This window comes from Trachypithecus francoisi, unplaced genomic scaffold (assembly GCF_009764315.1).
Source record: "Trachypithecus francoisi isolate TF-2019V2 unplaced genomic scaffold, Tfra_2.0 Lachesis_group20, whole genome shotgun sequence".
Classification (NCBI taxonomy): Eukaryota; Metazoa; Chordata; class Mammalia; order Primates; family Cercopithecidae; genus Trachypithecus; species Trachypithecus francoisi.
In genome coordinates, this window is record NW_022681466.1 from 54631844 (window position 1) to 54646816 (window position 14973).

Consider the following 14973-nt stretch of genomic DNA (forward strand, 5'->3'; position numbering starts at 1 on the left):
CGCCACCACGCCCGACTAATTTTTGTATTTTTAGTAGAGCCAGGGTTTCACCATGTTGGCCAGGCTGGTCTCCAACTCCCGACCTCAAGCGATCCACCCGCCTTGGCCTCCCAAAGTGCTGGGATTACAGGCGTGAGCCACACCGCCCAGCTTCATGTTTTCTGATGGGAAAAGGAGCAGGAGAAGATAAAGTACTGGCAAAGGCATTTTTTCCTTGGGGGATGGAGGATAAAGTGATTTCTAGAAAGCTCACTTCCCAGCATAACCTCGCCACCCACAATCTAGTGTCTTTCAGTACTTCGTTAGTTCTCTTCTGCTTTCCTTTTCACTGCCTTCAAAAAAACAAAACAAAAACAAACAAAAAACAACTGCTCCCCTAGCCCCTAAAAACCCAGGGTGGCCACCCACCTTCTGATTCATGCTGTGGCTCAAAAATGAAGTTTACACACTTGAATTAGAAAGTAAAATTGGAGGTTGTGAGTGGTGGCTCACGCCTGGAATCCCAGCACTTCAGGAGGCCGAGGCGGATGGATCACTTGAGGTCAGGAGTTTGTGACCAGCCTGGCCAACATGGTGAGGCCCCGTCTCTACTAAAAATACAAAAATTAGCCAGGCATGGTGGCTTGCGACTATAGTCCCAGCTTCTCAGGAGGCTGAGGCAGGAGAATCACTTGAATCCAGGAGGTGGAGGTTGCAGTGAGCCAAGATGGAGCCACTACACTCCAACCTGGGTGACAGAGCGAGACTCCATCTCCAAAAAAAACAAAAAAACAAATGAACAAAACAAAAAGCCGGGCATGATGGTGCGCACCTGTAATCCCAGCAACTTGGGAGGTTTAGGCACAAGAATTGCTTGAACCCATGAGGCAGAGGTTGCAGTAAGCTGAGACCATGCCACTGCACTCCAGCCTGGGCAACAAAGCAAGACTTTGTCTCAAAAAAAAAAAAAAAAAAGCCAGGCACAGTGGCTCACACCTGTAATCCCAGCACTTTGGGAGGCCGAGGCAGGCAGATCATGAGGTCAGGAGGTTGAGACCATCCTGGCTAACATGGTGAAACCCCGTCTCTACCAAAAATGCAAAAACAAAAATTAGCTGGGTGTTGTGGCAGGCACCTATAGTCCCAGCTACTCAGGAGGCTGAGGCGGGAGAATGGTGTGAACCCCGGAAGCAGAGCTTGCAGTGAGCTGAGATCAGGCCACTGTACTCCAGCCTGGGTAACAGAGGAAGACTCCATCTCGAAAAAACAAAAAAAAAGAAAGAAAGAAAGAAAAAAGTCATGCCGGGCGCGGTGGCTCAAGCCTGTTATCCCAGCACTTTGGGAGGCCGAGACGGGCGGATCACGAGGTGAGGAGATCGAGACCATCCTGGCTAACACGGTGAAACCCCGTCTCTACTAAAAAATACAAAAAAAAACTAGCCGGGGGAGGTGGCGGGCGCCTGTAGTCCCAGCTACTCCAGAGGCTGAGGCAGGAGAATGGCATAAACCCGGGAGGCGGAGCTTGCAGTGAGCTGAGATCCGGCCACTGCACTCCAGCCCGGGCTAGAGCGAGACTCCGTCTCAAAAAAAAAAGAAAAAAGAAAAAAGTCATTGCCAATATCTGACTCTTCTCATCCATGAGCCAAAGGCTTACCTAAAAAGACTACTCCTTTTTGTTTTTTTGACACAGGGCCTCACTCTGTCACTCAGGCTGGAGTGCAGTGGCACAAGCACAGCTCACTGTAGCCTCAACCTCCCGGGCTCAAGCAATCCTCCTGCTTCAGCCTCCTGTGTAGCTGGGACCAGGGGTGTGCCAACATCTTTGTTAATTTTTTTTTTTTTTGAGACGGAGTCTCGCTCTGTCACCCAGGCTAGAGTGCAGTGGCACCATCTCAGCTCACTGCAAGCTCCATTCCCGGGTTCACACCATTCTCCCCCCTCAGCCTCCCGAGTAGCTGGGACTACAGGCGCCTGCCACCACGCCCGGCTAATTTTTTTGCATTTTTTAGTAGAGACGGGGTTTCACCATGTTAGTCAGGATGGTCTCGATCTCCTGGCCTTGTGATCCACCCGCCTCAGCCTCCCAAAGTGCTGGGATTACAGGCATAAGCCACCACACCCAACCCACCTTGTTAATTTTTAAAAAATTTTTGTAGAGATGGGGTCTCACTTTGTTGCCCAGGCTGCTGTTGAACTCCTGCTGAAGCAGTTTTCCAGCCTCAAGTGGCCTCCCAAAGTGCTGAGATTACAGGTATGAGCCACCGTGCCAGCCGAAAGACTCTTTGATGATCAAGGGGAAAGTTTTATCCTATACTGCTCCTTATTCCATTACTCCTGGGTTCCAAGAAATGTAGTTTAAACCTAAGGGAGACACCAAAATGCTGCTCTGGAAAAAATAAGTGGCACCAAAGACTTCAAAAATTACAAGTTTATCAAATTAGACTCTGCAAAATCAGTCGTTTTTATGGTCTGTTACAATGAAACAATCCATTCAACAGGTTAATTTTGTTAGCCCGAATAACTAAGAATCCCCCAACTAGTACATTTTGCTATCTGCCTAACCTGAATAATGTTTAGCCATTGCTCAAAAGCCTTTTTCTTCTCTATCGTTAACTCAATAGGGGACGGTAAAGTCACTCGCAATTGTGATCCCACAACTCTAGGCTAGAAGAGAGCAAGGAAGACAGATGGCTATTTACTCTAGGACTTACTCTGTTGAAAATCTAGAAATGTATCTGCTACAAACCATCTTCATGCTGCTGAACACATGTGGCTCAAGGCATTTGGAAACCTACTTCTAAACTACACCCTTAGAACCTGTCACAACAGGTCCTTTTCCTATCCTGTTTCCTGTCCACACCCTGATTCCCCCAAAGGTACTATCTATAATACCACTGCTCTCTAGGTACTATCTATACCACTGCTCTCTTTGGCAAGGACGCTCTTCCAGGATCTACTTATTATTACTTAACTCATCTCCGATCCAGAGTTTTCTCTTGAATTCAGGTACCAGGGAAGTATTATCCCTGGATATTCTAACTTTTCAATTTGAGTGTGACCTTCCTAAGACCACAGCCTGTCTCCTAATCATCCTTCCATGTTACAGAGTCAGGGGCAAGATTATTCATACAATAAATGTGTAATAACTTTTACTGGCTCACATTCCTGAAGGATAGCACATACTTTAATTTCAGGCTCTGGAAATTTGTGGTACATGCATAATACAAGTGTTAACAACTGTGTGTATATGTGTGTGTGTATAGGTAACGTTACTAGGGGAGTGAGAGGAAAGAGGAGATAAAAATGCCTGGTGCTTTTTTTTTTCCTGTTGTTAATCTCCTACCCCCACTTTTTTTTCTTTTTTTCTTTTTTTTTTTTTAGTTTTTTTGAGACAGGGTCTCACTCAGGTGGCCCAGGCTGGAGTGTGGTGGCGCAATCTTGGCTCACTGTAGCCTTGACTTCCTGGGTTCAGGTGACCCTCCGACTTCAGCCTCCCGAGTAGCTGGGACTGCAGGCATGAGCTACCACGCCTGGCAAATTTTTTGTATTTTTAGTAGTAACAGGGTTTCCTCATGTTGCCCAGGCTGGACTTTTCTTTTTTTTTTTGAGACGGAGTCTCGCTCTCTCTCCCGGGCTGGAGTGCAGCGGCTTGATCTCAGCTCACTGCAAGCTCCGCCTGCCGGGTTTACGCCATTCTCCTGTCTCAGCCTCCCAAGTAGCTGGGACTATAGGCGCCTGCCACGTCGCCCGGCTAGTTTTTCGTATTTTTTAGTAGAGACGGGGTTTCACCGGGTTAGCCAGGATGGTCTGGATCTCCTGACCTGGTGATTCACCCGTCTTGGCCTTCCAAAGTGCTGGGATTACAGGCTTGAGCCACCGCGCCCGGCCTGGACTTTTTTTTTTTTTTAAACCTGGGCACTACTTCTGCACCGTATTAAAAAGTATTATTTGGCATCTGTGTTTTTGTTAAAAATTTTAAGTTCTGGGATACATGTGCAGAACGTGCAGGTTTGTTACATAGGTATACATGTGCCATGGTGGTTTGCTGCACCTATCAACCTGTCATCTAGGTTTTAAGCCCCAAATGTATTAGGTATTTGTCCTAATGCTCTCCCTTCCCTTACCCCTTACCCCCGACAGGGCCCCGGTATACGATGTTCCCCTATGTCCATGTGTTCTCATTGTTCAACTCCCACTTATGAGTGAGAACATGTGGTGTTTGGTTTTTTGTTCCTGTGTTAGTTTGCTGAGAATGATGGTTTCCAGCTTCGTTCATGTCCCTGCAAAGGACATGAATTCATTCCTTTTTATGGCTGCAGGCTTCTGTGTTTTAATGTTTTAATTCCTATCAAGTAAAAATGAGTGTTCCCCCAACCCCTGCTTTTTTTTTTTTTTTTTTTGAGACAGGGCCTCCTTCTGTCACCCAGACTGGAATAGGGTGGTGTGATCTTGGTTCACTGCAACCTCCACCTCCTGGGCTCAGGCAATCCTTGCACCTAAGCCTCCTGAGTAGCTGGGACTACAGGCGCATGCCATCATGCCTAGCTAATTTTTTTTTTTTTGGTAGAAGTGGGGTTTTGCCTTGTTGCGCAGCCTGATCTTGAACACCAAACTCAAGTGACCCACCTGCCTCAGCCTCCCAAAGTACTGTGAACCACCTCACCAAGCCGATTCTTCATTACGTTATGTAATAGACTTGAGGTTTCAAAGCTCTATCGGGACTGGATCACTGTAACTTGAGCTGAACTACCTTAGAAAGGTAGAGTGACCACTGCATTAGTCACATTCATAATTGTAAGCAGAGTTGTCAGACTGAGTAGAATTTTGCTCATAAGTACCTGGGTCTATGCTCAGCAAGGCAATGAAAACATCAAGAGACCAGAAGAATTCTGCTAAACACTTAAGGTCAAACCAGTACCAATCCTTCTCAAACTCTTCCCAAAAATCAGAGAGGATGAAATACTTCCAGACACATTTCCAAACTGATTTTATGATGTCAACATTACCCTGATACCAAAGCGAGACAAGGACACTACAAGAAAATTACAGGTCAATATCCCTGATGAACAAATATGCAAAAATCCTCAACAGAATACTAACAAACCAAATTCAACAGCCCATTAAAAGGATCATTCACCATGATCAAGTGAGATTTATCCCAGGACTACAAGGGTGGTTCAACATACACAAATCTGTAAATGTGATAAACCACACAAGCAGAGTGAAGGACAAAAACCGTATGATCATCGCAATAGATGCAAAAAAGCATCTGACAAAATTCAACCTACTTTCATGAGAAAAACTCAACAAATTAGGTATAAAAGGAATGTACCTCAATACATAAAGGCCATATACAACAAGTCTTCAGGTAACATCATACTCAATGGTGGACAGTTCAATGTTTTTCCTCTAAGATGAGGAAAAAGACAAGGACCACTCTAGCCACTTTTTTTTTAAAGTCTCGCACTGTCGACCAGGCTGGAGTGCAGTCAGTCTCGGCTCACTGCAACCTCTGCCTCCCGGGGTTCAAGCGATTCTCCTTCGTCAGCCCTCCTGAGTAGCTGGGACTACAGGTGCACGCCACCATGCCCAGCTAATTTTTGTATTTTTAGTAGAGACAGGGTTTCACCATGCTGGCCAGGAAGGTCTCCATCTCCTGACCTCATGATCTACCCGCCTCGGCCCAGTCCAGCCACTTTTATTCAACATAGTACTATAAGTCCCAGAAAGAGCAATTCGGCAAGAAAAATAAATAAAAAGACATCCAAATCAGAAAGGAAGTAAAATTTTATCTGTCTGCAGATGACATGATCTTACATACAGAAAACCCTAAAGACTCCAAAAAACTATTAGAACTAATGAACAAATTCAGTTAAGTAGTAGCATAGGAAATCAATGTATAAAAATCAGCAGTGTTTCTATATACTAAGAACAAACTATCCAAAAAAGAAATAAAGAAAACAATCTCATTTACAATAGCTACCAAAAAAAAAAAAAAGGGCTTGGGAACAAATTTATTTAAAGAGGTGAAACACCCACACACTAATAAGTATAAAATATTGAAGAGGATGGGTGCGGTGGCTCATGACAGTAATCCTAGCACTTTGGGAGACTGATGTGGGCGGATCACCTGAGGTCAGTAGTTCAAGACCAGCGTGGCTAACATAGAGAAACCCCATCTGTACTAAAAATACACAAATTAGGTGGTCATGGTGGCAGGTGCCTGTAATACCAACTACTCAGGAGGCTGCGGCAGGAGAATCGCTTGAACATGGGAGGTGGAGTTTGCAGTGAGCCGAGATCGCACCATTGGACTCCAACCTGGATGACGAGTGAAACTCTGTCTCAAAAAAACCCACAGAAACAAAAACAGAGTTAGGAGACAATCTACAGGGAGAGAGAAAATATTTGCAAACCATATATCCAATAAGGGGTTAATATCCAAAATACATAAAGAACTCAAATGACTCAACAGAAACAAAATAACCCAATTAAGAAATGGGAATAGAACTCAAAAGACATTGCTGCAAAGACATACAAATGGCCAATAGGTACATGAAAAAATGCTCAACACTGGTAACTGTCAGAGAAATGCAAGTTAAAACCACAATGAAATTAGCTGGGCATGGTGGCTTGTAACTGTAGTCCCAGCTACTCGGGTAACTGAGGTGGGAGCATCACCTGAGTCCAGGAAGTCGACGCTGCAGTGAGCCATGATCGTGCCACTGTACTCCAGCCTGGGTGATGGGAGTGAGACCTTGTCTCAAAAAACAAAAAACCAAAAACAAGCAAAAATACCCCATATCAACTCACACCTGTCAGAATGGCTATTAGAAAGATGTATTTAAAAAACTGTTGGAGAAGATGTGGAAAAAAGGAACCTTTGTACACTGTTGGTGAGAATGTAAATTAGCACAGCTATTAGGGAAAACAGTATGGAGGTTTCTCACAAAACTGGAAACAGAACTACCATATGATCCAGCAATCCCACTACTGGGCATATATACAAGGAAATGAAATCAGCATGTTCAAAAGATACCTGCACTCCCACATTCACTGCAGCATTATTCACAACAGCCAAGATATGGAATCAACCTAAGTGTCTATCAATGGATGAACAGATGAAAGAAAATGTATATAAACAGAATGAAAGACTATTCAGCCTTAGAAAGAAATCCTGCCATTTTAAGTAACATGAATGAACATGGAGGACATTATGTTAAGTGAAGTAAGTCTGACACAGAAAGACAAATACTGCATAATTTCACTAATATGTGGAATCTAAAAAAGTCAAACTCAGAATCAGAGAGATAATGGACCGGAGAGGGGTGACTGGGAAGAAGGAAACAAAATTTTAGCTAAGCAATAGAAACAAGTTCAAGAGATCTATTGTACAACATGGTGACTACAGTTAATAACAATGTTTTGTATACAGGCATGCCCCATTTCAGTCAACACCAGACTGCACATACAATGGCGGTCCCATAAGATCAAAGTATCGAGGGGTCAGGCATGCTGGCTCACACTTGTAATTCCAGTACTTGGGAGCCTGAGATGGGAGGATCACTTGAGACCAGCAATTTGAGACCAGCCGGGACAACACCGAGACCCCATCTCTACAAAAAATAAAAAATTAGCTGGGTGTGTTGGCACATGCCTGTGAACCCAGCTGCTTGGGCAGCTAAGGCAGGAGGATCACTTAGGCTCAGAAGCTCGAGGTTGCAGTGAGTTATGAATGCACCACTGCACTCCAGTCTGGGTGACAGAGGGAGACCCTGTCTCAAAAAAAATAAAATAAAATAAAATCTTAATTTAGGGAAATAATCAAAGATGTGAAAAATGATTTACAGGAAATTCTCTTCACTTCAGTGCTGTTCATAATGATTTAAAAGCTGGGAATAATCTAAATGGATTATGGCTGCAGTGGGAAGATCACTTGAGCCCAGGAGTTTGTGTCCACCCTGTACAACTAACAAAACCCTGTCTCTTTAAATCTAATCTAAATAATTCCAAAAGCAGGAAAATGGTTACATAAATTATGAGGTATTCATCTAATAACATTAGCACGAGTCTCCTAATATGTTAATATTGTTAAAGAATATCTAAAGATAAACAAAAAATGCTTATAAATGCTGGGTATGAAGTATATATAATATGTAAATATGGTATAACAAGAATTTCTTAAAATTATATGCACACTTTTGTGAAGTCACTTGTATTTGATCATCAAATGCATTACAGCATTTTGTGGGGATAAATTCTCATTCTTGCTGGGCACACTGACATACATCTGTAATCCCAGCTACTTGGGAAGCTGCAGTGGGAAGATCACTTGAGCCCAGAAGTTTGTGTCTACCCTGTGCAACTAACAAAACCCTGTCACTTTAAAAAACAAACTCATTCCTAGACTGTCTAGTTTAGGATAGCATACAAATTAGCTCCTCCTAATTTGGATTACAGAAACATAAAACTGACAGAGCCAGGAAGTAACCCAGGAAAAAGATGCGGTGGCAAGGACAAGTCATTCTTGGAAAAGTCTTCAAAAGGGGAATATCGGCCGGGCGCGGTGGCTCAAGCCTGTAATCCCAGCACTTTGGGAGGCCGAGACGGGCGGATCACGAGGTCAGGAGATCGAGACCATCCTGGCTAACATGGTGAAACCCCGTCTCTACTAAAAAATACAAAAAACTAGCCGGGCGAGGTGGCGGGGGCCTGTAGTCCCAGCTACTCGGGAGGCTGAGGCAGGAGAATGGCGTAAACCAGGGAGGCTTGCAGTGAGCTGAGATCCGGCCACTGCACTCCAGCCTGGGCGACAGAGCGAGACTCTGTCTCAACAAAAAAAAGGGGGGGGGGAATATCCACAGGTAGATGTCAACTGAAGCTCAGATCACCTCAAGAAACTTGGGACTAACAAAAAGGCACTATATTGAAGTGGGTAAGAGAAAACTGGAAGCACACTGCCTAAATTTGAATCCCAGCTCTTTGCATTTACCAGCTGTGTGACCTTGGGAATGTAGTTTACCACCATTTATAAAATGTACCCTACCTTCACGAGATTTTTTTTTTTTTTTTTTGAGATGAAGTCTCACTCTGCGGCCCACGATGGAGTACAGTGGCGAGATCTCGGCTCACCACAACCTCTGCTTCCCGGGTTCAAGTGATTCTCCTGCCTCAGCCTCCCGAGTAGCTGGGATTGCAGGTATGGTGCCAGTGCATCCAGCTAATTTTTTGTATTTTTAGTAGAGACAGGGTTTCACCATGTTGGCCAAGCTGGTCTTGAACTCCTGGCCTCAAATGATTCACCTGCCTTGGCCTCCCAAACTGCTAGGATTATAGGCATGAGCCACCATGCCCGGCCTTTTTTGAGGCAGTCTCGCTATCTTGCCCTAGCTGGAGTATAGTGGCACAATCTCAGCTTACTGCAACCTCTTCCTCCTGGGTTCAAGCGATTCTCCTGCCTCAAGCTCCCAAGTAGCTGGGGTTATAGGCTCCTGCCACTATGCCTGGCTAATTTTTTGTATTTTTAGTAGAGATGGGGTTTCACCATGTTGGCCAGGCTGGTCTCAAACTCCTGACCTCAGGTGATCCACCTGCCTCAGCTCCCAAAGTGCTGGGATTACAGGCGTGAGCCACCGCACCCGACCAAGATTGTTTTGAAGATTAAATTTGGGTTTAACATATTCCAGTGCTTAGGTGCCCGACACACAGTAAACATTATTTACATGTTGGCTCTCGTGGGGCACAGTGGCTCACATCTGTAATCCCAGCTACTCAGGAGACTGAGGTAGGAGGACTCCTTGAGGCCGGGAATTCAAGACTAGCCGGGGCAACATAGTAAAATTCCAACTCTTTAAAAACTTTAAAAAAATTAGCCAAGTGTGGTGGCATAAACATGTAGTCCCAGCTACTTAGGAGGCTGAGATGACAGAAATGCTGGAGCTCAGGAGCCTGAGCTTGCAGTGTGCCATAATTGTACCTGTGAATATCCACTGTACTCCAGCCTGGGCAATAGAGTAAGATCTCCTCTCTTTAAAATTAAGAATTATTACTTTCCCATGAAACAGAGGTCACAACAGAACCAAACCACTGCTTTATAGTTCTTCATACTTTTTTTTTTTTTTTTTTTTGGAGACTGAGTCTTGCTCTGTCACCCAGCTGGAGTGCAGTGGGACAATCTTGGCTCACTAAAGCCTCTGCCTCCTGGGTTCAAGCAATTTTTGAGCCTCAGCCTCCCGAGTAGCTGGGACTACAGTTGTGCACCACCACGCCCGGGCAATTTTTGTATTTTTAGTAGCGATGGGGTTTCACCATTTTGGCCAGGCTGGTCTTGAACTCCTGACCTCAAGTGATCCGCCCACTTTGGCCTCCCAAAGTTCTGGGATTACAGGCATGAGCCACTGTGCTTGGCCTCTTTATACTTTGAAACACATTTACATACATTATTTGATTTAAACAAATTTTTGGCAGGCACAGTGACTCAAGCCTGTAATCCCAGCACTTTGGGAGGCCCGGGTGGGCAAATCACAAGGTCAGGAGTTCAAAATCAGCCTGGCCAACATGGTGAAACTCCGTCTCTACTAAAAATACAAAAAACTAGCTGGGCGTGGTGGCAGGCACCTGTAATCAAAGCTACTTGGGAGGCTGAGACAGGAGAATCGCTTGAACCCAGGAGGTTGCCCAGGAGTGAGCTGAAATTGCACCACTGCACTCTAGCTTGGGCGACAGTGCGAGACTGTCTCAAAAAACAAAAAAGTTTTTTTTGAGACAGAGTTCTGCTCTGTCACCCAGGCTTCAATATCCAATGGCATGAATTACAGCTCACTGAAGCCTCAACCTCCTGAGCTCAAGTGATCCTCCCACCTCAGCCTTCCGAGTAAGTGGGACTACAGGCGTTAAGCCACCATGCCCAGCTAATTTTTTTTTCCTTTATGTAGAGATGGGGTCTCACCATGTTTCCCAGGCTGGTCTCAAACTCCTGGACTCAAATGATCTTCCCACCTCAGTCTCCCAAAGTGCTGGGATTACAGATATGAGCCACTGTGCCCAGCCTTAATTTGAAATTTAAAACAATCTTATTCTAGATAGAACAAGTATTATTCTCTTTCTACAGATATGGAAACCCAGGCTCAGAAAGATTAATAACTTGTTTTGTGATATAAAGCTGGGTCAGTAGATCTGGTATTGAATCTCTTAGTTCCTAGACATGTGATCATTCCATTAAATATTTTCCAATCTGCAGGCTGTGACCAGCCTTTTAAAAGTGTTGAATTTAAAATGCCACAAAATAATAGTAAGCACACTTATTGTTTCATGACTGTTATCTATATTATATGTGTGTGTTTATTGAGATGCAATCTCTATTGTGGGCATAAAATGTCTGAAAAACATTGGATGGTTCCATAGCTGCCTCTCCAGTCAATATTTAACAAGCACATATTATATCCCTCTTATTACACTATTATATACAAAAAAAATACAATTCTAAGTTGTGGTTTTATTATTATTATTATTTTTGAGACGAAGTTTCGCTCTTGTAGCCCAGGCTGGAGTGCAATGACGCGATGTTGGCTTATTGCAACCTCAGTCTCCCAGGTTCAAGCGATTCTCCTGCCTTAGCCTCCCGAGTAGCTGGGACTACAGGCGTGTGCCACCATGCCCTGTTAATTTTTTTTGTATTTTTAGTAGAGATGGGGTTTCACCATGTTAGCCAGGATGGTCTCCATCTCCTGACCCTGTGAGTCCGCCTGCCTTGGCCTCCCAAAGTGCTGGGATTACAGGCGAGAGGCACTGCGCCCAGCTAATTTTTATATTTTTACTAGAGATGGGGTTTCACCTTGTTGGCCAGGATGGTCTCGGATCTCCTCACCTCATGATCTGTCCACCATGGCCTCCCAAAGTGCTGGGGATTATAGGCGTGAGCCACCATGCCTGGCCACAGTTTTTTTTTTTTTTTTTTTTGAGACGGAGTCTCGCTCTGTCGCCCAGGCTGGAGTGCAGTGGCCGGATATCAGCTCACTGCAAGCTCCGCCTCCCGGGTTTATGCCATTCTCCTGCCTCAGCCTCCCGAATAGCTGGGACTACAGGCGCCGCCACCTCGCCCGGCTAGTTTTTTGTATTTTTTTAGTAGAGACAGGGTTTCACCGTGTTAGCCAGGATGGTCTCGATCTCCTGACCTCGTGATCCGCCCGTCTCGGCCTCCCAAAGTGCTGGGATTACAGGCTTGAGCCACAGCGCCCGGCCTTTTTTTTTTTTTAAGTGTGCATGTAATTACTGACTTCCTAATGAGTTGGAGGAATCACCTCTCCCAGGCCAACACTTTGCAATCTAACTCATTTTTATGCTTTGGCCAGCCTAACACTTTGGAATCAATTCACAGTGAAAATCCTTTCAAAGTGAAGGATAAGACAGCAACTATAACTAAGGTAAGAATCCACAGGGAAAATGACTATATAGAGGCAAAGAAAAGGTTGAAGTGGTCAGACTTTTATTCCCCCAGGGGAGAGCTGTATCATTCACACAGAGTAAACCATATCAAAGAACAATACAAGTAATGATGGAATAGTTACCTCTCATTCTCAAGCAATCCTAGCACAGAAAACCCTTCCCCTTGTAGCCTCATTCTCTCCCTGAATGTGAGAAGTAAACCCCAACTTTGAACCTACTCTCAACTCATACCTTTCCTAAGTCAGTTTCCATTTGGACACTTGTGCTGTGACATCCTTTGGAAGCTGGGCATCATAGAGCCCGCCCAGGTCTCTAGCAGGAAGCACCTCCCTGCTCCCTATATTATTTTGAATTTTCTGGGGAAAAGGATTTCACACGTGTCCTTGGCCATGTATCCACCATGTATCCATTTGGTCTTACAACTTCTTAGAACTAGTTCTCTGTGCACAAAGCCTGGCTGTACATTTCTAGTGAACAGCTTTAGAAGGATAGTAATTCGGGGCAGGGAGAATGAAGTTTTACTTATAGCTAACACATTGCTCTTCACTGTATCTTCTTTCTCTTTCTTTTTTTTTTTTTGAGACAGAGTCTTGCTCTGTCGCTCAGCCTGGAGTGCAGTGGCGCAATCTCAGCTCACTGCAAGCTCCGCCTCCCAGGTTCACGCCATTCTCCTGCCTCAGCCTCCCAAGTAGCTGGGACTACAGGCGCCCACCACCATGCCCGGCTAATTTTTTTGTATTTTTAGTGGAGACGGGGTTTCACCATGTTGGCCAGGATGGTCTCAATCTCCTGACCTCGTGATCTGCCCACCTCGGCCTCCCAAAGTGCTGGGATTACAGGCGTGAGCCAGCATGCCCGTCCCCCACTGTATCTTCTATTCTTCTGCTATCTGGGGCTAGTTTGCCAATCTTGCCAAGGCAGATTTTAAGGTAATACGGAAAGACAAGTTTGATACATTAATGCATTCTATTCCCTTTAGGCCCTCCCTTCTCCTCCCCCAGCCTGAGTATGGACCATGAGAAATCCTGATATGTAATAACCTTTGACAAAGGCTTCTATATAGCCTTAGTGAAAATCAAAGCACTTACAATGCTTGTTACTGAGACTCACTATAACTTGAAGATTTATGGTTCACACTCCACATATCCAAGGAATTAGCAGGTTTCTGAAGCTAAAGGGTCTCTGAAAGCTGGAGAGGCTGCTAAGCCTTAAAGGGGCCCAAGAATTGAAAGCTTAAAGGAAGAGGTGGAGCACCTCCTTCCACACCTGGCCAACCATAACTAGCTAATGAAATTTGGAATGCTGGGTCAATCTGCAGGAAGGAAAAACAGATATACAGTCCCTGTTAGAATAATACTTTCATAGCTAGAGTAAACACACAGATTAAAAAAAAGATTCTGAAATTCACTTTAGGAAGCTTCCTCATTTCAGGAATTGCCTGCAAAACAAAAAACTAATGAAGTAGTGTTTTTTTGAGGCAGAGTTTCACTCTTGTTGCCCAGGCTGGAGTGCAATGGCACGATCTCGGCTCACCGCAACCTCCGCCTCCTGGGTTCAATCGATTCTCCTGCCTCAGCCTCCCAAGTGGCTAGGATTACAGGCATGTGCCACCACACCCAGCTAATTTTGAATTTTTAGTAGAGATGGGGTTTCTCCATGTTGGTCAGGCTGGTCTCAAACCCCCAACCTCAGGTAATCTGCCCGCCTCAGCCTCCCAAATTGCTGGGATTACAGCCGTGAGCCACCACACCTGGCCTAAAGCAGTCCTTTAAACCTCTAAAGTATTCAAAGTACCACAGCTCACTCAATGATCAGCAGAATTATTTGGCTCCCTTCTGTGGCCCTGAGAAATTCAATAGTGATTCAGAATTGCTTTTCTGTTTGTTTGTCTGTTTGTTTGTTTTTGAGACAGGGTCTCACTCTGTCATCCAGGCTGCAGTATGGTGGTGCAATCATAGCTCACTGCCAACTTCGAACTTCTAGGCTTAAGGGATCTTCTTGCCTCAGCCTCCCGAGTAGCCGGGATTATAGGCGCACACCATTGCACATGGCTAAGTTTTTTGTTTTTTATAGAGATAGGTTTTTGCCATGTTGCCCAGGCTGGTCTGGAACTCATGAGCTCAAGCAATCTGCCTGCCTCAGCCTCCCAAAGTTCTGGGATTACAGGCATGAGCCACTGCGTCTGGCCTCAGTATTGTTATTTATCAAAGCGTGTGACTGCTTCTAACCTGTTAAATATACATCTTATACTACATATTAAGTCTCACCAAACAAGTTCATTTAAGTCAACATTATTTTAGCATTGAGTTAATCGGGGGGAAAAATCCTATAAATACACATGTAACCCTAAAGATGCCCAAATATTGTAACTTGCCCTCCCTTTTAAAATTAATTTACTTTTGTTTTTTGAGTCGGAGTCTCACTCTGTCGTCCACGCTGGAATGCAGTGACGCAGTATCGGTTGACTGCAACCTCTGCCTCCCAGGTTCAAACGATTCTCCTGCCTCAGCCTCCGAAGTAGCTGGGATTACAGATGCCCGCCACCACGCC

General features: G+C 44.8%; 1 protein-coding gene across 11 annotated transcripts in view; it reads right to left on the reverse strand.

The window, feature by feature from the left end:
- FAM222B (family with sequence similarity 222 member B) overlaps positions 1 to 14973 on the reverse strand; it is a 114968-nt gene that overhangs the window by 24397 nt on the left and 75598 nt on the right. The gene's annotated exons all lie outside the window — the stretch shown is intronic.